This window comes from Loxodonta africana, chromosome 18, assembly GCF_030014295.1.
Source record: "Loxodonta africana isolate mLoxAfr1 chromosome 18, mLoxAfr1.hap2, whole genome shotgun sequence".
NCBI classification, from domain to species: Eukaryota; Metazoa; Chordata; class Mammalia; order Proboscidea; family Elephantidae; genus Loxodonta; species Loxodonta africana.
Window position 1 is genome coordinate 71,908,638 of NC_087359.1, and position 22,914 is coordinate 71,931,551.

The window sequence follows — 22,914 nt, forward strand, 5'->3', positions numbered from 1 at the left end:
TCCACTTGGCTACAGAAAAGGAAGGGGCTGAATGATGGCAATGAAGAAAGAGTTCTTGAACACAGGGATGCGTGGTAGGACAGTGGGTGGGAGGTAGTGAAGGGGGACAGGGAAAAAAAACACATCCCTGCTTTTACTCACCTCTAACTGAAATTTGGTGCTTGACCAAGGTGTCCCTGGGTGGCACAGGAGCCCTGGTGGCATAATGGTTAAGAACTCGGCCGCTAACCAAAAGGCCACCATTCGAATCCACCAGCCACTCCTCGGAAACCCTATGGGGCAGTTCTACTGTGTCCTGTAGGGTCGCTATGAATCGGAATCAACCCAAAGGCAACAGGTTTTGGGTGGCAAAAATGGTTAAGCACTTGGCTGCTAACTGGTAGTTCAAGTCCACCCAGAGGTGCCGTGGAAGAAGGCCCTGGCAATCTACTTCTGAAAATCAGCCACTGAAAACTTCGTGGAGCACAGCTTTATTCTGACACACGTGGGGTCGCCACGCGTTGGGGTCAACTCGACCGCAGCTGTTTTTTTTAACTGAAATTTAGCATTTCCTCAGTGACGAATGTGGGCCACCAACCACAGCAGGATTAGCAGCACCTGTGACCTGGCCACCGGTAGAAATCACAGCTATTTTTACATCACATTCTAGTTGTTGCAGATAGCATGAAGTAGTGTTTATGCTCGTTATTTCTCCAAAATTACAGTCATTGTTAAACCCACCGTTAGATGATGATTTATAACGCATTAATAAAGAAGCACGTACATAATGAAACGGTACCATAAATCTGAGTTTTTAAAAATATTTGGATAACTGTATTTCAGTATTATTGGTTTCTTTTGTAGACCTATATCTTCTTTTTTATGCATTTAAGGTTATTATTCTGAGAAGGGGGCCGAGGCCTTCAGCAGGTTGTCAGAAGGGCCCCTGGCACAGAAGAGGTCGCGCACCCCTAGCTTTGGGCATGCAGAGGGCTTGGAGCCTGGGGACGGGCCGTCGTGCTGAGAGCGGCCCAGGCCTGCACTCAAAGCACTGGTCCTGGAGTCACATGGGACTCGGAGTAGGCGTGGGAAGGGGGGCAGAAAGAGTGACAGTGGGCGTCCCCACGTGGACATTCATGCCAGCTCTGGGAGCCTTTCCCTCTCCAGATAGGACTGTAGGAGCTGGGGGAAGGGCTGGCAAACCCGTGTGGTCACCTGAATATTTCACCATAAAGACTGTGGATACTGTGAGTATTGACGGTGCACTGGGAATTTGAGAGAAAGCAGATTCAGAGCTTGCAGAGATGCAGTCAGCAAACAGCCCGCCAACGGAAGGGACAGCGTGCGTTTTCAGAGTGCCCGAGGCCACGCTGGGGAAAGCCAGAGGTATTTTGGTCTTGGGTTGTTTGCAGAGTCGTTGGTCACCTTTGGTTGAGTGGCAGGGGATACTCCTTTCAGGAAAAACATCAATGAGAGTGGCCTGAAGGGAGCATCGTCAGGGCGAGCAGGGCTGCTGGGCGACAGAAAATAAAATAGAGAATGAAGGAGTGCTCTCTCTAAAACCACAATTCGAAGAACCATCCCACATGAGGTCAGCTTTAGGGTAGAGCAGAGTCCCTGAGTGGTGCAAACAGTTAATGTGCTCGGCTGCTAATGGAAAATTTGGCAGCTGGGGTCCACCCAGAGGCACCTCGGAAGAAAGGCCTGGCGATCTGCTTCTGGAAAAATCATCCATCAACAATCCTACGGAGCACAGTTCTACTCTGACACACATGGGGTTGTCATGAATCAGAATCAAGTGGACAGAAACTGATTTTTTCTAGGGTAGAGCTGTTTTGAAGCTATAATGCACAAAATGAAGTCTCAATCCTAGCTCTCCTTGATCTGATGTCTGTCATTGTCTAACTTCACAGTGATTTGCCTGAGCGGGACTCACCTGGACAAGATCTTTGGGGCTGTGCGTCCTTGTTCAGGTGACGCTTCCGAGCAGCGCTGTGTACGTGGCTCATCCAAGGACTAGGCAGGCATTAAGACCTCTCCCGCGACCCACTTTCCTAGTTCTTGCAGCTTGACTTTGAGCTTCTTACATTGTTTTTTTTTTTTTTAATTGTAGTAAATATATATGTAGGGGGCCGTTGGTGGTTGAATGGTAGACTTCTCACCTTCCGTGTGGGAGACCCACGTTGGATTCCCATCCGATATACATGATGCCCAGTTGCCACCCATCAGTCTTTGGAGGCTTGTGTTTTGCTATTATGTTGAACAGGCTTCAGCAGAGCTTCTAGAATAAGACAAACTGGGCAGAAAGGCCTGGTGGTCTGCTTCCAGAAAACCAGCCGGTGAAGACCCTGTGGCTCACAACGGTCCGATCCTGTTATGCATGGGGCTGCCATGAATTGGGGGCTATGATGGCAGCTAATATCAACAACAAATATGTATGTAACAAAACATTTACCATTTCAACATTTTTCACATGTACAGTTCAGTGACATTGATTACTTTCATCATGTTCAGCCATTACCATTATCCATTTCCAAATTCTTCCATCACCCTTAACAGAAGTGCAGTGTCCCCTAAACAGTGAGTCCCCCTTTTCCCCTCCCTGGCGACCACTAATAAGCTCTGTCTCTATGCATTTCCCTGTTCTGGATATATAAAACCAAAACCAAATCTATTGTCATCGAGTCAATTCTGACTCATAGTGACCCTATAGGACAGACTAGAACTGCCCCATAGTGTTTCCAAGGAGTGCCTGGTGGATTCGAACTGCCGACCTTTTGATTAGCAGATGAGCTCTTAACCACTGAGCCGTCAGGGCTCCATTCTTTCTTTCTTTTTTTTTGTAAATTGTGCTTTAGGTGAAAGTTTACAGCTCAAGCTAATTCCTCATACAAACATTTATACAATATTGTTATGTGACCCTAGTTGCAATCCCTGTAATGTGACAGCACACTCCTCTCCACCCTGTGTTTCCCGAGTCCATTCAACCAGCTCCCGTCCCTTTGTGCCTCTCGTCCCACCTCAGGACAGGAGCTGCTCAGGGCTCCATTCTCGATATGTAAGTGGGTTCGTATATCTGTCCTTTTGTGGCTGACTGATTTCACTCAACATAATGTTTCCGTGGTTCTTCCAACTTACAATGGCTTTTTGCCTTTTCCCTTCCAAATCAAAAATGGGACATGGGTGGGGGGGTGGGGTCAGGAGGAAAAAGCCCCATGAAGTTTCTGCACAGGCTACAAGTGGGAATAAAGCTCGGACGGTCTCCGCTCAACCAGCCAAGATTCCTGAGCAGCTGCGTGTAAACCCTCGTAGCTCCCTGCTCTGAAATGCTTTCCTTAGCCACCTTTGCTGACTGATTAGCTTTTCTGACTCCTTTTGATTGTTACTGTTAATTTCTTTTCTTTATTCTGAACCTTGAAAAACATAATTTAATCTGAAGCTAGCAGTTAATAAACCGAAAAACAGTTGAATTCTGACTCACGGCGACCCCATGCGGGTCAGAGTAGAACCGTGCTTCTTCCTAGGGTTTTCATCGCTGTGACCTTTCAGAAGCAGATTGCCAGGACTTCCGTCAGAGGCGTCACTGGCTGGGTTTGAACTGCCAACCTTTGGTTAGTAGCCAGATGTTTAACTGTTTCGCCACCCTGGGATAAACAACGTCCTTATAAGGTGCTTTCCTCACAGAGGGGCTGATGAAGCAGGTGCAGTCTTGTAGCTCCAGGACTCTCCGGCCAGAGACCCCGTCTGACCTGTTCCAGTGGCCTCCAGATTCCCAGACCCTCTCCTGGTATCTCTGGGGAACACAGGCCATCCTAAGACCCAGCTGCTGGGCTCTGTCAGCCTCCCACCACAAAGCGGCTGGGCTGGCCTTGTCTCAGCAGGCCAGGACATTGTCGGCAGGGGGCCAGGAGGCCCCCTGGGAAGCAGGTCCAGGAAGCTCAGTGCTTCCAAGCCTGTCGAGTCTTGCAGGTTTGAATAAGGAAGGCTCTGTGCAAGGCTGCCCAAGAAAAGCTTATTTACTTTTGCCTGCGCAATGGAGGAGGATTAATAAACCAAGAATTTGTCCTGAAAGCTGATGGACATAACCTCACCCTGAACCCCTCCTCCTGAAGGGCCAGCTCACTCGGGGAATGTCCTCACCTGCCCGCCAAGCTAGTCGGCAGCCCATCATGCAGCAGGGAGGTGAGGAACGCCGTGCGGTGGGAGGTCTGGAGAAGGACAGGTGGGGGAATTGGGCAGGAAGGGAGATAGAGACCCCCCACCCAAAAGGAATTGTGCTCAGAGCTCCCAGCGCACACCCGCTTAGTGCTTGGAGAGACCTCCACATTTGGGGCTGATGGGGGCCGTATGCCTTCCCTTCCCCTCCGTCTATCAGCTAGCTCAACAGTTGTTCTTGGTTTGCACATTATTCCGTTTGGTGGAGGTGCTTGGCTTAGTGGAGGGAGCCCTGTTCTAGGAGCCAAGAGATTTGGGGTGGACTTATTATTATTATTATTTTCTTCACTAGCGGTGAGGCTGGGGGCCTTTCTACCTCCCTTGATACATGAAGGAGTGGGAATAAGTGCCCCCTGGAGCCCTCCCTCCCCTGGTTCTCTGGGGCAGAGTGAGTTTTCTCATGCAGTAGGAATGAATGACCCTCTTCTTCTGTGATGATTTCATCAGAGATGCCTCTGACAAGCCCATATGCAAGCCCTTTCAGTGGGCAGAGGTGCGCCAGTAAGTATCTAACAACTGGCTGTTCAGGGGAATGCCAGTTTCCCTGGTGTAAATACTCCCTCCATGGCCAACTTCAGGCTACCCATCATGATGTCACTGAGCATGGAATTGAGACGATATGTACAATTGGTTCTTGGAGCCCACGTGACTCCAGCCACCACTGTCTCCCCCCCAAACCCCGGATGCCTCAAGTGGAATTTTGACACCGAGATGAGGAAATTCAGAGGGATGAAGGGCCACCTTTGCTGGTGAGAAGCTGCTGATCTTTTGCTGACCTCCTCGGTTTGAAGGGGTAAGGCTGCCTTTTGAGTAGGAGCTGGACCCGGGGTTGAGGTACAAGAGTGAAGAGTCTACTCCTGGGCACCACCAACCTCTTTGGGTCCTCTCTCATGGCCCTGTCTCCCCATTACCTTCACCCCATTTGGAGCCCTATGTAGTACCTTTTGCTATCTGCTCTATTGGTCCCAGCCTGGGGGTGCGGGTGGGGGACTTCCAGAGCAGCCCTCACAGCCCTCCAGGAGAACCCATGGCAGACTGGCAACTGAGCCCAAACAAGCTCTGGTGTTACCTGGTGTGTGTGTTGGTGGTGGGGTGAGGGGTGACCTTAGAGACATCACATCTGGCAGTCTCTCAGCACCCCTGTTTTTTAAATCTAAGACAACTGGGTTTATACCAGGGCTTTGAACTGGTTCATTCCAGTTTGAACCCCTACTGAGAATTTCCATTTCAGATATACTGAATCAAAATCTACATTTTAACAAGATCCCCAGGTGACTCTTATGTATAACTCCCTGGGATCTTGTTAGAAATGCAAATTATAAAAAAATCACCAGCTTCATATGGAAGGGAAAGAGGCCCTGGATAAGAAAAGCATTACTGAAAAGGAAGAACAAAGTGGGGGGCCTCACACTGCCTGATTTTAGAACCTATTATACCACCACAGTAGTCAAAACAGCCTGGTACTGGTACAACAACAGATACATAGACCAATGGAACAGAATTGAGAATCCAGACATAAATCCATCCCCATATGAGCAGCTGATATTTGACAAAGGCCCAAAGTCAGTTAAATGGGGAAAAGACAGTCTCTTTAACAAATGGTGCTGGCATAACTGGATATCCATCTGCAAAACAATGAAACAAGACCCATACCTCACACCATGCACAAAAATGAACTCAAAATGGATCAAAGGCCTAAATATAAAATCTAAAACGATAAAGATCATGGGAGAAAAAGTAGGGACAATGCTAGGAGCCCTAATACATGGCATAAAGAGTATAGAAGACATTACTAACAATGCAGAAAAGAAACTAGATAACCAGGAGCTCCTAAAAATCAAACACCTATGCTCATCCAAAGACTTCACCAAAAGAGTATAAAGATTACCTACAGACTGGGAAAAAGTTTTTAGCTGTGACATTTCTGACCAGCGTCTGATCTCTAAAATCTACATGATATTGCAAAAACTCAGCAAGAAAAGGCAAATAACGCAATTAAAAAATGGGCAAAGGATATGAACAGGCACTTCACTAAAGAAGGCATTCAGGTAGCTAACAGATACATGAGGAAATGCTCACGATCATTAACCATTAGAGAAATGCAAATCAAAACTACAATGAGATTCCATCTCACTCCAACAAGGCTGGCATTAATCCAAGAAACACAAAATAATAAATGTTGGAGAGGCTGTGGAGAGACTGGAACACTTATACACTACTGGTGGAAATGCAAAATGGCACAGCCACTTTGTAAATCAATTTGGTGCTTCCTTAAAAAGCTAGAAATAGAACTGCCATAGGATCCAGCAGTCCCACTCCTTGGAATATATCCTAGAGAAATAAGACCCTTTACATGAACAGATATATGCACACTCATGTTCACTGCAACGCTGTTTACAATAGCAAAAAGATGGAAGTGACCAAGGTGCCCATCAACAGATGAATGGATAAATAAATTATGGTATATTCACACAATGGAATACTATGCATCGATAAAGAACAATGATGAATCCACGAAACATTCCATAACATGAAGGAATCTGGAAGGCATTATGCTGAGTGAAATTAGTCAGTTGCAAAAGGACAAATATTGTATGAGACCACTATTATAAGAACTCAAGAAATAGTTTAAACAGAAAAGGAAATACTCTTCGATGGTTACGAGAGTGGGGAGGGAGGGAGGGAGGGAGAGGGGTATTCACGAAATAGATTAGATAGTAGACAAGAACTATTTTAGGTGAAGGGAAAGACAACATACAATACAGGAGAGGTCAGCACAACTGGACTAAACCAAAAGCAAAGAAGTTTCCTGAATAAACTGAATGCTTTGAAGGCCACAGTAGCAGGGGTGGGGGTTTGGGGACCACGGTTTCAGGGGACACCTAGGCCAATTGGCATAATAAAATCTATTAAGAAAAACATTCTGCATCTCACTTTGGTGAGTGGTGTCTGTGGTCTTAAACGCTAGCAAGCGGCCATCTAAGATGCATCAGTTGGCTTCAACCTACCTGGAGCAAAGGAGAATGAAGAACACCAAAGACACAAGGTAATTACGAACCCAAGAGACAGAAAGGGCCACATAAGCCAGAGACTACATCAGCCTGAGACCAGAAGAACTAGATGGTGCCTTGCTACAACCGATGAGTGCCCTGACAGGGAACACAACAGAGAACCCCTGAGGGAGCAGGAGAGCAGTGGGATGCAGACCTCAAATTCTCCTAAAAAGACCAGACTTAATGGTCTAACTGAGACTAGGAGGGCCCCAGAGGTTATGGTCCCCAGACCTTCTGTTGGCCCAGGACAGGAACCATTCCCAAAGCCAACTCTTCAGACAGGGATTGGACCGGACTATGGGATAGAAAATGGTACTGGTGAAGAGTGAGCTTCTTGGCTCATGTAGACGCATGAGACTATGTGGGCAGCTCCTGTCTGGAGAGGAGATGAGAGGGCAGAGGGCGTCAGGAGCTGGTTGAATGGACATGAAAATAGAGTGGAGGGAAGGAGCATGCTGTCTCGTTAAAGGGAGAGCAACTAGGAGTATACAGGAAGGTGTATATAAATTTTTGTATGAGAGACTGACTTGATTTGTAAACTTTCCCTTAAAGCACAATAAAAATTAAAAAAAAAGAAATGCAGATTCTCAGCAGGGGCTTGAACTAGAGCAAAGAGGTCAAAGCCCTTGTTTATACAGATCCTGCAACCTGGATAAGCATGAATTAGTCTCTAATTTTAGGTTTTTGTTTTTAAAGATAAGGAGTTGTTGTTGTCAGCTGCCATCAGGTTGACTCAGGGCAACCCCATGCGTAATGGGATTAAATGCTTCCAGTTTCTGTGCCACCCCATGACCAGTTTTGGATTGGACTGTTGTGATCCACAGGGTTTTCACTGACTGATTTTTGGAAGTAGATCGCTAGGACTTCCTTTCTTCCTAATCCATCTTAGTTTGGAAGCTCCACTGAAACCTGCATCATAAACCATCATAAACCGAACATCATAAAGCATGAGAAACCAAACCACAAAACAAACCTGTTGCTGTCGAGTCAATTCCGACTCATAGAACCCTATAGGGCAGAGTAGAACTGCCCTGTGGGGTTTCCAAGGAGCAGCTGGTGGATTCAAACTGCTGACATTTTGGCTAGCAGCCGTATCACTTAACCATTGTGCCACCAGGATCTGGCATTCAGCATTATAGCAACACGCAAACGCCCACCGACAAACGGGTGGTAGCTGTGCACGAGGTGATTTGATTGGGGATCAAACCCAGGTCTCCCTTACAGAAGGCAAGAATTCTACCACCGAACCACCATTGCCCTCAAGGCAGGGAATAGGCTGCGAAATATGGGAAGTCGTGCCAGTAAGACTTGAATGCAGTATTGGCAAGATATAGGGGGGACATGGGCAGGGAGAGGAGGGAGGAAAGAACACTGAATTGGGAGCCTAAGACCTGAGTTCTGCCTGATCTCCCGTGGCTTCCTCTTTCCTCTGTGAAACAGGGCAATGATAGCGCTGCCTTGGAGGGTTGTGGAGAGGGTCAAATGGGATGATCCACGTAAAGCCCTTGATCCACTGGGGGGCCTATCGTGGGTAGGTACTTGCTTAATAAAACCCAATGAAAAATACAAACACAACAGTATAGCGAGGGGTTGAACTGAGCTCTGTCTAAGATCATGTCAGCTCCTCCATCCAGGGAGGTGGGATGAGTTGTCAGCATGGGGACAGGTGTGGAGTGTCAACTGGATGAGGCCTCTAGGGAAGACCTCGGAGGCCTAGCCCCCCAGATGACATCTATTCGGTGGAATACTGTTCAGCATAAAAAGGAATGGAGGTGAACTTTGAAAACGTGCTTCTTGAAAGAAGCCAGTCGCAAAAGATGGCATATTGCTTGATTCTGTTTTAATGAAATGTCTAAAACAGGCAAATCCAGAGAGAAATTGGTGGTTGCCAGAGGCTAGGGGGAGCAAGGAGTGACTGCTTAATGGGTATAGGATCTCCTTTTGAGGTGACGAGAAAGTTCTTTTTGTTGTTGTTTGGTTTGTTTAATTTTGTTGTGCTGTAAGTAAAAGTTCATAGCTGAAGTTAATTTCTCATTCAAAAATTTATACATACATTGTTTTGTGACATTGATTGCAATCCCTGCAATGTGACAGCACACTCTGCCTTTCCACTCCGGGTTCCCTGTGCCTATTCGTCCAGTGCCTGTCCTTTCCTGCCTTCTCGTCTTGCTTTGGGGCAGGAGTTGCCCGTTTGGTCTCGTGTACTTGATTGAACTAAGAAGCACATTCCTCACATGTGATATTTTGTTTTATAGGCCTGTCTAATCTTTGTCTGAAGAGTGGGTTTCGGGAGTGGTTTCAGTTCTGAGTTAGCAGGGTGTCTGGGAGCTGTAGTCTCGGGGGTTCCTCCAGTCTCTGTCAGACCACTAAGTCTGGTCTTTTGTTGTGAATTTGACTTCTGTTCCATGAGAAGTTCTTGCACTAAATAGTGGTGATGGTTGTACAACGTTGTGGATGTACTTAACGCCACTGAACTGTATGCTTTAAAATGGTTAAAACAGCACATTTTATATTATGTATATTTTACCATGATTTTTAAAAAGGTTAAGTGCTTGAGGTCAGAGCCCAAGACTGGAGCGAGTCTGGTTTGTCCGTGGCTGAGATGGGTAGAGAGCAGTGGCCGTGGTAACGGGGCACTGGGGCATGGCCACAATGGAGGAGCTGGGTACATGTTTGCCTTCCTGTCCTCTCACTCACCAGAGCCTTTTCAGGACAGCGGGTGTTTCTCAGCCCCTCGTCCCTAAGCAGGAGTAGCTCAGCCAACCCGGCAAAATGGTGGACACCCTCCGTTGCCTTCCAGACGTACAGCAGTGGGCGCACTGCCTCATGCCGTACTGGAGAGTCCAGATTCACAGCTCGATGCCTCTTCCTTCTCTTGGAGTCATCTGGGGAAGGTGCCGTTCCCTGGGCCCAAGCAGAGGAGCCTTCAATAATCCTGGCATAGCAGAAAGGCACCTGTGGGGCCCGCAGAGGGGGCTGCTGGAGGGAGCTAGGATCACTGGCCATGCAGGCAGCTGGCTGCTTGTAAGAAGGTGGTCTGTTACTTGACCAAGACACTGGGTCCCAGAGTGTGGAATGAAACGAGGTATGAGGCTGTTTACCTCCCCAGCGAGGGCTAGTGAGGTAAAGAACATCACCAGACAAGCTTTATCCCAAGGACAGATTGGGCCAGAACCAATCTAATAAAATCTAATACAAGATAAATACATTCTGGCTAAAAGAAAGAGGAGACAACTTGTATATAATGCTTGCTCTGTGCCAGGCACTGTTCTAAATGGTTTACACTGGTAACTATTTAACCATCTTGTCAACCCATATGAAGTAAGTACTGTGCTTATCCCTGTTTTACGTAAGAGGAAACAGGTACAGAGGTTACTAAGCACGAGCAAGCAGTGGGGCTGGGATTCTAACCCACGTCGCCTGGCCTCAGAGTTTGCGAGTGATATTGACCACCATGTCATTCTGTCAAGAGGCAGAGTGTTGTTTAGTCAGTTTAGGGTAAATTTTTACATTTCTGACCCATACTGTGGTAACGTCCTAACGAGAGAGAAGACAAACGTGTGTGTTCACAGGGACGAGAAACCAAGGTAGAGATAAGGGTTACCAGTTAGAAGCTGGAATCTTCTGTGGTGCCAGAGTCCCTGGGTGCTAACCAAGGTTGAAGGTTCAGGTCCACCCAGAGGTGTCTCAGAAGAAAGGCCTGGGGATCTATTTCCAAAAAGCCAGCCATTGAAAACCCTGTGGAGCACAGTTCTGCTCTGATACACACGGGGTCATCATGAGATGAGTCAACTCAATGGCAAATGGTATTCCTGAAGGTACCCGTTAAAGTGGCTCGTGTGCGTGTGGTCAGGGTACTGACGTGGAGACTAGAGTGTCTGAGGCCATCAGTTCAGGCCATGGGCAAAGCGGTTAGCACAGCCTGTCCCTTTGGTCACAAGGGGGCCCTGTCAGATGGGACAGATGAATCAGCTAGTACCGGAAAGCTGGCAGGGGACGGGCTGGGGCGGGAGGGCCATGGTGCCCTCTTCACACACACACAGGACAGCACTTGTTGGGAGCCATAAGAACAAACGGAAAAACACGGGAAGAAAATCCACTGGAAATTGTTAGAACTGATAGGCGAATTCTTCAAGGGGGCCATCACAGAATTAACACGGGGTCAACGTCTCTTCATGTCAGCAGTAACTAGTTAGGTTAAGTGGGCAAGAGCATACAGTGGGCTACCTGGCTGTAGAACGAGCTCAGTAAACGTACATCGTTTCATGATAGGGCAAGTCTCGGGTTACCGCTGTCTGTCTGACTTACAGCAACTCAAACCTGCCCTTTAATGTTGTGTAAATTTGCCCTCACTTTGAAACAATTGAACCAACCCCTGCTGGCAACAAGTTCTCCACTGCAGTCACCTTCACTTGGTGCCTGTGCAGCTTTGAAATCTTTGAAAATCATTTTAAATCACTGAAAAGGCTTCCAGGAACAGGGCTTCCAAGGAACAGCTGGTGGATTTGAACTGCCAGCCATTTGGTTAGCAGCCTGAACTCTTAACCGCTGTGCCACCAGGGCTCCACTAAAGTAAGGTTAGATAAGAACTATATGTACCTGTTTCGACTTACCTACAAATTCAATTTAAACACACGCTTAGGAAAGGATCTCATTGGTAACCCGGGGACCACCTGTAGTGGAAACAAAATCTCACTTCTAATAGGGACAAATAACAAATGCACAGAAATAAATGTAGCAATAAAAGGACAGCCTGTGCAGGAAAAAAAAGATACTACTTCAATGGAGGTTAACAAAGACTAGAGAAAATAGAGGGTTTTCCCATGTTGTGGGAGGGCAAGACTCAGCACAGTAAAATGTCAGTTCTACAGTCAATCTACAAATTTTGCATAATTCCAGTCCAAGCCCCAATAGGATGGGGTATGATCCTAAAGTTCAGCTGGAAGAACAAATGAGTGAGAATAGCCAGGAATACTTTAAGAAGAATAACAAAGGGTGACTTACCCTACCAGATATTTTAAAATATTGTAAACATGGTATTTAAGGTAGTGTGGTAGTTGCCTAGGAATACAGAAATCACTAAAGCTGAGCAGGAACTCCAGAAAGGCTCAAACGTAAACACAAGAACTGAGTATATGGTAGAGCTGTGATGGTAAATCAGTGAGGAAAAGGATAAGTTCATCATTAATGTTGGATAAATTAATCAGTGCCGTCGGGTTGGTTCTGACTCATAGTGACTCATGTACAACAGAACGAAAGGCTGCCTGGTCCTGCACCATCCTCACAATTGTCATTATGGTTGAGCCGATTGCTGTAGCCGCTGTGTCAACCCATCTTGTCGAGGGTCTTCCTCTTTTTTGCTGACCCTCTACTTTACCAAGCATGATGTCCTTCTGTAGGGTCTGATCCCTCCTGACAACGTGTCCAAAGTATGTAAGACGCAGTCTCACCATCCTTGCTTCTAAGGAGCATTCTGGTTGTACTTCCTCCAAGACAGATTTGTTTGTTCTTTTGGCAGTGAGTAGTGTTGGGAAAACTGGCTATTTAAAAATATAATAAAATTAGATTTTTACTTCATGGTATATACAAAATCCTCAACAGACTACACACATATATATTTTTAATGAATCCATAAAAGTTCTAGAATAAAATATATATAAGTATCAATGTAATCCTGGGGTGAGAAAAGCTTTCTAGATGTGATACAAAAGTCAGAAATCAGAAAGGGAGAGATTTGAGTAGATAAAAATGGGAAACTTCTGTACTTCAAAAAAGCTGTGAAAAATATTTGTGAAATGGCAGACCAAAGATTAATATCCTCAGTAAATAAAGAGCATTTATACTTTAATAAGGGAGAAAGACCCTACTACAAAACTGAGCTGAGAAAATGAACTGGAAATTTAGGAAAGAACCGTAGTAATAAGCATAGTAATTATTACGCTTACTTATAATCAAAGAAATAACAAGCGTACAATTTTTTAGAACCTATAAGGTCCCTGGGTAGAGCAAATGGTTTGCCTGGGGCTGGTAACTAAATAGGTTGGCATTTCAAACTCACCCAAAGGTACAGCAGAAGAAAAGGCTTGGCATCTACTTCCCTAAAGATTATAACCAAGAAAACCCTAAGGAGCAGTTCTACTCTGTAACACCTGGGGTTGCCATGAGTCGGAATTGACTCAATGGCACAAAAGAATGGTAATGTGAGATTGGTGCTATTGAAAATGAAAAATAATTCTCCATGTTGGAAAAAAATAAAACCCAAACCATTGCCGTTGAGTTGATTTAGACTCATGGCAGCCCTGTGTGCTTCAGAGTAGAACTGTGTGTCATAAGGTTTTCTTGACTGTAATCTTATGGAAACATCTCCAGGCTTTTATTCTGTGGTGCAGCTGGGTGAATTCGAACTGCCACCCTTTGGGTTAGCAGTCAAGTGCAAACCATTTACACCACCCAGGGACAGAGGGTTGGAAAACAGGCACTTACCTACTCTGGTGGTAGGAGGGTAGCTTGGTACCACTTTTATGATGGCTGATTTGGCATCATGTATCAAAATTCCAGGAGTCACTGGGTGGTGCAGAAGGTTAACCCACTTGGCTGCTAACCCAAAGGTTGGAGGTTGATGTCTACCCAGAGGTACCTTGGAAGAAAGGCCTGGTGATTGACTTCCCAAAAACCAGCCATTGAAAATCCTACGGACCACAGTTCTACTCTGACACACACGGGGTCGCCATGAGTCAGAATCAACTCGATGGCAAAGGGTTTTTTGTTTTAATACCCAATCCGTATTCAAAATTTCTTGGCTTTACTAAAAGTGCCTTTTACAGCTGGTTTGTTCAGAGGTTCAATTATTAAAACATTGTGCAATAGTGTGACATACGAAGTATTGTATTTAGAAATACATCTGTCCTCTCAGTCATGACTGCTTTTGAGAATATAATGGGTGTGAAGTGGTGTATAAAATGGGTAGTGGTACCCACTTAATGTTGTCATCATTAACCCCATTCCCATCTAGTTGATACTAACTCACAGTGACCCTACAGGACAGAGTATAGCAGCCCCATACGGCTTCCAAGGCTGTAGGTCTTTACAGAAGCAGACTGCCACATCTTTCTCCCGCAGAACAGCTGGTGGGTTCAAACCACTGACCTTTCATTTAGCAGCTGGGTGTTTAACTGCTGTGCCACCAGGGCTCCTGTCGTTAACCCCACAGGCTCCTAAAGAAGGGGCAGTGCGCGTCCAGGCAAAACTCGGGTGCCTGTGACTTTGTGGGGGTGCGAGCTCAGCCTTGTTCAGAGTTGATGTCCCCGAAGAAGGGGCACCTCTGCAGCAGAGGGGATAAGGGAGCAAGACACCATCAGAAATACACGTCATGCCTCCTGTCGGTGGAAGCAGAGGATGCGGAAGATAAAAGACACTCAGTAGTCATCCAAGGTGCCCATCACGGGCAGGGATTTAAACCAGGCTTTCTCAACCTCAGCACTGTGGCATTTGGGGCCAGAAAATTCCTTGTTGTGGGGCTGCCCCGTGAACTGTAAGATGTTTAACAGAGTCCCTGACCTCTACCCAGTAGATGCCATTACCCTGCCCTCTGGCCAGTTGTGACAATCAAAACCATCTCCAAACATTGCCCAATGTCCCCTGGGGGCACAGCAGCCCCTGGTTGAGAAGCACTGGGTTAAACCCAGCTGCCCTGACCGGCTTCAGCCCATTTCCCAGAGCTCTCATCTTGAAAAGCTCATCGAGAGACTGACCCAAGGGAGCCTGGGACTTTTCTAGCAAGGGAAACCTGTTCACAGCTCGCTGGCTTGAGCCCAGACAGATCCCACGTGGCATTAGGCTGAACCATATGTAATTGCCAATACTGGATCATTTGTGACCCACAAAAATGGCAGTTTCATATGGTCCAACTTAATGTTAGCTTCCCCTGGGCCAAGAGACCCTGCTTCGGGAAAGCCTTCCTGAATTAGTTTCTGTCTGGTCTTTCTTTTTCTTGCTCTGTCTCTTTCTCTCAGTCACTTTCTCAGGCTCTGTCTCTGTCTCTGCTTTTCCTCTATCTCTCTCTCTCTCTCTCTCGCTCTGTCTGTCTGTCTTCTCTGCTTCCACCCCCACCACCTCCGCTTCACTCTCCCTGGTCACCTCCTCCCCTCCCCCCCTCCATTCTCCCTTTTTTGTGCCCTCCCCCCAGTAAGGCTGCTCTGGTTGGGGTCTGCACAAAGGGCAGGGGCAGAGGTCAGGCTGGGGGTGAGCAGGAGCCGGGAGAGCACGCTGCCCCCCGCCGCCCCGTGGCCAGGAGCTTCAGTCACCCCAAGGAGCACAAAGGGAGCCATTTGCATTGTGGGGTTTCAGGACCCCCATTGTTCCCCTGTTGGGGGCCTTTGCAGGTGGAGCTGCCTTCCGCCCTGAGGGGATAAAGGGATGAGCAGGGAGGCCAGAGGAGCAAGTAGGGGCGGAATATTTAGCTCTTCTTGGGAGCTCTTCCCACTGGAGGCTCAAGGGGGCTGGCTGATGGGAACGGGAAAAAAGTGACAGGTGTCAGCGAGAGAGAGAGGATCGCAATCCCTGGGACCCGCCCCGTGTCACGCAGCTGTCACAGCGTCCTGCTGGCAGACTATGAGAAGGGGGCTTGTGGTCTACAGAGCTGGGCTGAGGCGGGGGTGGTGCAGAGACCCCCCAGGACGGCCTCTGCCCCAGAGCTCTGCTGGGAAACACTCTGGGGGCTCCTGCCAGGGTCCTGGGCTGGCTGTGGTGGGGAGGGACACGCAGTGGCTGGGCCATGCAGGTATCGTGTCCTGTGGACCTCCAGTGCACAGGTGGCCCCCTTCAGCCCCCAACTGCTGTTGGTCTCAGCCCTGCAGAACCTCAATAGTCCCTGACCTGGAGGAAGTAAAGCTCCTCCACCCTCCACCACCAATAACCCTAGGGATGAGGGTGGGCAGTACCCACAATGGTTTCTTTGCTACCTTAAATACCTTGCCAGATGTAAAACCACTCTAAACTTAAAGTAATAACAGTAATGACGACAACCACAGCAGCCATAAACTCAATCTCTTACTTCAGGTCGTGAGTTTTGAGTATTTCATGACCCCCACCCAGGTTTTTTTACCCACACCCTAGTGAAGGCCTCTACAAGCCCTGTGAGAGCTTTGGGCTCAGTCTTCTCAATGGAATGGAGGGGCTGGGCTAGGCAATCTGTTTGGCCCCCTCCCAGTTCAGAATCCCTGAGTCCCAGCTGGAGCACTGGGGAAGACCAGTTTGGAGGCGACTGGATTACCAAGACTGCCCTCCCATTCTCCCAGGGTGCAGTCTGCAGCTCAGCAGCTGGGCAGGGCCTGGTGGGCAGAGGGGCCCTGGGTGCTTAGCCACAGTATCCAGGGACTTGCCTGGGGGCCTCTCTCAGGGCTGTGTTGAGGGGACTACAGAGGGATTTGGGTCAGGAAGGGTGCCTGCTCCAGGGAGGTGAAGATGCTGGGTTGCCTCGCTGGTGGAGACGCAGACCATCAGAGTTGGAAGGGACCACCACGGTGCTGAGGCTGGGAGGCTACCAGCTGCTTCCCTCCACGGCTGGTAGGATGCTTAGAATGTCCTCCCGCACCACCACCGCCTGTTGAGAGGTCTCTCCTTTCTGCTGCCCTCTCCCTTCTCCTGAAGCTACAGGGTGGCCACAGGAAACAAGCTTACTGCCTCTGCCCCGAGACATGGCTGAGATTTGACCCTGTCAGTCTTGACCCTTGTATCTTTGCCACTCAGGCCCGAGCTTCCACTTCAGCAAGGGCAGAAACCAAAAAAACCAAACCTGTTGCATTGATTCCAATTCATAGCAACCCTATTGGACAGAGTAGAACTGCGCCACAGGGTTTCCAGGGAGCACCTCGTGGATTCAAACCGCTGACCTTTTTATTAGTTAGCAGCTGTAGCTTTTAACTGCTACACCACCAGGGTTTCCTCAGTAAGAGCAGTGAGTCAGTAGTTCTTGGAGCAGTGGGGACCATCTTCTCCAGCGGACCTTCTGGGGAGGTCAGCTCCTCTCCAGGGGAGATCATGGCTGCTATCATTTACACTGGTTTGTGGTCTCATGAGAAAAGGAGAGAGTCCTTTGGTTGGCAGAGATTTGAAGCGAACCAAGGTCTGAAATGGATGTGTTGGAGCTGGGATGCACCGGCTGACTCGTGAGAGCTGATGGCACTTCTCTCTGCCCTGCTCTATGTTCAGGGCAGCGTACAGGTAGCTTGAAATTGGGCCACGGTGGGAATATTTATACTCTGGAAACTGACAAATGCTACAAATCCAGCCTTTTTCTCCTCAGAGAGCTGATTGTTAAGCATTTATCAGCATGGTGCTGTTAGCCGCTGTCGAGTGAGCCCTGACTCAAGACGACCCCGTGTACAACAGAACTAAACGCTGTCCGGTCTTGAGCCACCCCCATGATTGGTTGCAGATTAGACCATTGTGATCCAGAGGGTTTTCAGTGGCTGATTTTCGGCAGTAGGTCACCAGGCCTTTCTTCCTTGTCAGTCTTAGTCTGGAAGCTCTCCTGAAGTCTGTTCAGCATCATAGTAACATGCAAGCTTCCACTGACAGACAGGTGGTAGCTGCGCATGGAGTACGTTGGCCAGGCTGTACCTGTAAGTAGTTTGATGGGAAGGGAAATTTTATTGAGATTTGGAACCATCTGTGGATTTATGTTTTGTCTACTCTGCATCAGCCCTACAGTGCGCAAAGACCTGATGGTAAATACCTAGGGTCCTGTGCTCTCCTGCTGATACCTAATTAGTCACTCAGTCTTCCTGATATCGCTGAAATCGCCCTTCTCTTCCATCCACACAACAGCTGCTGCTGTCCTAAGTCAAGCTGTCTTTACTTCGCACCAGCCCTGTCTTGGTCAGGGCAGGCTAAGTGCTGTAACAAATAGCCCCAACAGTTCAGCAGTTTCTTGCTGACACAGCAGTTATTGCAGGTGCTCCTGGCTGAACGGCTCCCTTCCAGGCAGTGAGTCAGGAGCCCAGGCCCCTTCCATCATGTGGCTCTGCCATCTGCTAGGGGCTTAGAGTCATCCGCTGGTTTCTCTGCATCCTGTCTGCAGATGGAGAAGAGAGAGCATAAAGGATCCCATGGGAGACTTTTATGAGCCAGGCCTGTTGTGCATCACATTCCATTGTCCTGAACTCAGGCACATGGCCACACCCAACTGCACAGGGTGCTGGGTAATACAGTCTGTATGCCAAGGAGGAAAATAAAATGGTGTTTGGTGACCATATATAAAAAAAAAAAATATATATAGAACCACGGAAACCCTGGTGGCGTAGTGGTTAAGTCCTATGGCTGCTAACCAAGAGATTGGCAGTTCAAATCCACCAGGTGCTCCTTGGAAACTCTATGGGGCAGTTCTACTCTGTCCTGTAGGGTCGCTATGAGTCGGAATTGACTCCGCAGCAGTGGGTTTTTTATATAAAACCACACCAATTGCCGTCGAGTCAATTCCAACTCATGGCAACCCCATGTGTTTCACAATAGAACTGGGTTTTTCAAGGCTTTGACTTTTTGGAAGCAGATTGCCAGGCTTTTCTTCAGAGGTGCCTCTGGATGGGTTTGAACCTCCAACCTTTAGGTTAGTAGCCGAGAGCTTAACCATCTGTGCCAGCCAAGGACTCCGACCACATGTAGCCTTTGTCGTAGACTCTTGTTCACTCAGCTGACTCCAGCGGTGTCTGTGGCCACCATGGTGTCCAGTCATAGGTGTTAGAAAGTGATGTGTGAGCTTCAAGGGCCTTTCTCTGTGTAGGAAGCATCTAGCCCAGTCTTGGCCCAGGGCTATGTGCCCTGCCTGACAGCTGACTAGGTCTGGGGTGTAGGGACCCCCAGGGAAGTAAGCAAAGGTGACACCAGATTCCAGGGCATGACTTCATTGGTACTGGCTGAACTAGCCGAGCTAATCGGCTAGCGAACTGGCCAGGTGGACGCAAGGATCCCTCTCTTTCATGACCACCCCAGGGAGCCCCAGCTTAGCTTCCCATTCTCTGCTCGGCTGAATCACCCTTCAGTGTCAGCAGCAGCTCCAGGCTGTGTCCACCGTTGGCTCTCACTGGTGGAGTATGTGCCAACTGGATCCCCATTGGGACAGCTTTGTTTTCCCCGCTGAACACAAAATCCCCTGTTCACTCAGAGAGCCGACAGGGAGACCCCATGGGGCTGGCCTGATGGGAGCAGATACCAGTGAATACAGTGCACCAAGGGCTTCAGCTTATTAAAGGCGACTATACAGGATAACTCTGCCGCCGAGTGGGAGATAGAATGGAGGGCACAGAGCCGTTCCAGGAGATTAGCAGCCACAGACTGACAGAGGCAGGTGCAGCCTTTTTCGCAATTTGGAAGGGTTTATGAAATACTGATCCTGTGCTCTGTAAATCCTTCCCTTGGCCTTTCCCGGGCTACAGGCTGAAAATGGGGGATTTCTTGTTCACCCAGGCTTGGTAGTGGTTTTTAGTACTTCCCCCTACCCCCACCAACTCCCAGCAATCTTGGGAAGCCTGATCAGAGGATTCCTGCCTTTGTTCATTTATTCATTTCTGTTCATTCACTCATCAACCACACGTTTACTGAGGACCTGGGCTAGGCGTTGGAGTTAGAGAGATGAGTAGACCATGGATCCCTGCTTTGGGGACTCAGGGTTTACTACGCAAGAATGATGCATAAAGTTGTTGTTGTTAGTTGCCGTCGAGTTGCCTTCAAACTCGGACTCACCTACCACAGAAGAAAATGTTGCCTGGTCCTGTGTCATCCTCACGATTGCTGGTGTGTTTGAACCCATCATCGTAGCTATTGTATCAGTCCATCTCAGTGAGGGTCTCCCTTGACCTCGCTGGGCCTCCACTTCAGCAGACATGATGTTCTCCTCTAGCGATTGGTCCCTCCTGGTGACGTGTCCAAAGGGAGTAAACCAGACAGTGTTCTGTTGTGATCCACAAGGTTCGCATTAGCTAATTTTGGGAAGTAGATCACTAGATTTTCTTTCTAGGCTTAGTCTGGAAGCTCCACTGAAACTTGTCCGCCATGGGTGACCCTGCTGGCATTTGAAATGCTGGTAGTGTGGCTTTCAGCATCACAGCAACACACAAGCCACCACAGTCAGACAGACTGACAGTCGGGTGGTGGGGTCTATTGTTACTTGGAGTATGTAGAGAATTCTTTACTTCCCTGAAGCAAACACAATGCCTTTATTCTCCGTACGACAAGGTAGCAGATTTTGGTCTTGTCAGGGAGGACTCCGGTACCTGCCATAGTTCAGACATTGTTGCGGACTGAGTTGTTCCCCATAAATGCGGCTTTCAGATACATGAAGTTTAATTGATTGAAATGCCACAAAACTTTTTTTTTTTTTAAAAGCATTTTGGATGGAAATCTTTTCCCAATGTTTCACCAACTATCCTGCCTTATTAAGGAATATACACTGAACATAATTTCACCTTTCAGGATGATTCAGGCATCCTAAGAAGGAGTTGTGCTGTAACACTGTCGTACCCTTGCAGCTTATTCAGCTGTTTTCAGGACAGTTCACCTCTATTAAAAATGGCCCTTGGCTAGGGCGGGGGTTTGGGGACCATGGTTTAAGGGGACTTGTAAGTCAATTGGCAAAATAATTCTATTATGAAAACATTCTGCATCCCACTTTGAAATGTGGCATCTGGGGTCTTAAATGCTAACAAGCGGCCATCTAAGATGCATCCATTGGTCTCAACCCACCTGAATCAAAGGAGAATGAAGAACACCAAGGTCACACGATAACTAAGAGCCCAAGAGACAGAAAGGGCCACATGAACCAGAGACTTACATCATCCTGAGACCAGAAGAACTAGTTGGTGTCCGGCCACAACCGATGACTACCCTGACAGGGAGCACAACAGAGAACCCCTGAGGGAGCAGGAGATCAGTGGGATGCAGACCCCAAATTCTTATAAAAAGACCAGACTTAATGGTCTGACTGAGACTAGAGGAATCCCGGCGGTCATGGTCCCCAAACCTTCTGTTGGCACAGGACAGGAACCATTCCCGAAGACAACTCAGCAGACATGAAAGGGACTGGACAGTGGGTAGGAGAGAGATGCTGATGAAGAGTGAGCTATTTGTATCAGGTGGACACTTGAGACTGTGTTGGCATCTCCTGTCTGGAGGGGGTATGGGAGGGTAGAGGGAGTTGGAAGCTGGCAAAATTGTCACAAAAGGAGAGACTGGAAGGGCTGACTCATTAGGGGGGGAGCAAGTGGGAATACGGAGTAAGGTGTATGTAAACTTATATGTGACAGTTTGACTTGATTTGTAAACGTTCACTTGAAGCACAATGAAAGTTAATAAAAAAAAAAAATGGCCCTTGGCTATTCTACGTCTGCTCTTCATAGTTTCTTGCAGAGAGCTCTTCTTTGTTCTCTGTTTGCTAGCTGTTCCTTCTTCCTGCCAATGTGTCTGTCTCTAGAAGGTTGCCTGTCCTTTAACTGTATTGATTCTAATGTACTATGTTCTAGAAGTGGTGATACCAACGTTTACTATCGTTGTTCGTAAACAAAGAGTAAATAAACTATGGGTGAGGGCCTGAAGGGATTTCCTTTGTGATAACTGTTTGACTGCTTTAGCCCTCTTCCCCCTTGGTTCTCATCTGTTCTAGAGGATTGACAGTAACAGACAAGTGGCCTCCAGTTAAATGAGATTTTACAGTCATGAGCACTATATTCAATTTACATTGTACCTTCTAAAAAATCTGAAGAATTTTCACCTTCGATATAGATGTCCGTAAGGTAAACCCTGGTGGGGGAGTGGTTAAGTGCTATGGCTGCTAACCAAAGGGTCAGCAGTTCGAATCCGCCAGGCACTCCTTGGAAACTCTATGGGACAGTGCTACTCTGTCCTATAGTGTCACTATGAGTCGGAATCAACTCGACGGCACTGGGGTTTGTAAGGTAAAAAGGCGAGGGATGAGGCTTTTTAATTCTCACATCAGAGAACTGAGGAGCAGAGAAGTTACGAAGAGGGGCCAGCTGGGACTGTAAAGTGGTGCAGCTGCTGTGGAAAAGTTTGGAGGTCCTTCAAAAAGTTAAGCACATAATTACCAGATGATCCATCAGTTCTACTCCTAGGTATATACCGAGAAGAATTGAAAGCAGGAATGCAAACAGGCACATGTACCCCAGTGTGCATTGCAGCACTACTCACAATAGCCAAAAGGTGGAAACAGCCCAAATATCCATCCACAGATGAATGGATCAACAAAATGTGGTCCATCTCTACATTACTCAGCCATAAGGAGAAATGAAGTGCTGATACACGTTACAACATGAATGAACCTTGAAAACATTATTCCAAGTGAAATGTCAGTCACAAAAGGACAAGTACTGTATGATCCTACTTGTATGAAATACCTAGAATAAGCAAGTATAGAGAGACCAAAGTTTATTAGTGGTTACCAGAGGCAGGAAGGAGAGAAGGGGAAAGACAGAGTTATTGTTTGGGGGTCCTGAGCTTCTTTTAAGGACTATAGAAAACTTTGGAAATGGTTAGTGGTGAAGGTTGCACAGTTTGCTAAGTGTAGTTAATGTCACTGAATTATACATGTAAGAAAATGATGACATGGCAAATGTTTTGTTATATATATACTTATCACAATAAAATAAAAAAAGAAGTA

At 47.5% G+C, this 22,914-nt stretch overlaps 1 protein-coding gene across 1 annotated transcript in view; it reads left to right on the forward strand.

Moving 5' to 3' along the window:
* NTN1 (netrin 1) overlaps positions 1–22,914 on the forward strand; it is a 232,386-nt gene that overhangs the window by 166,505 nt on the left and 42,967 nt on the right. The window lies entirely within an intron of this gene.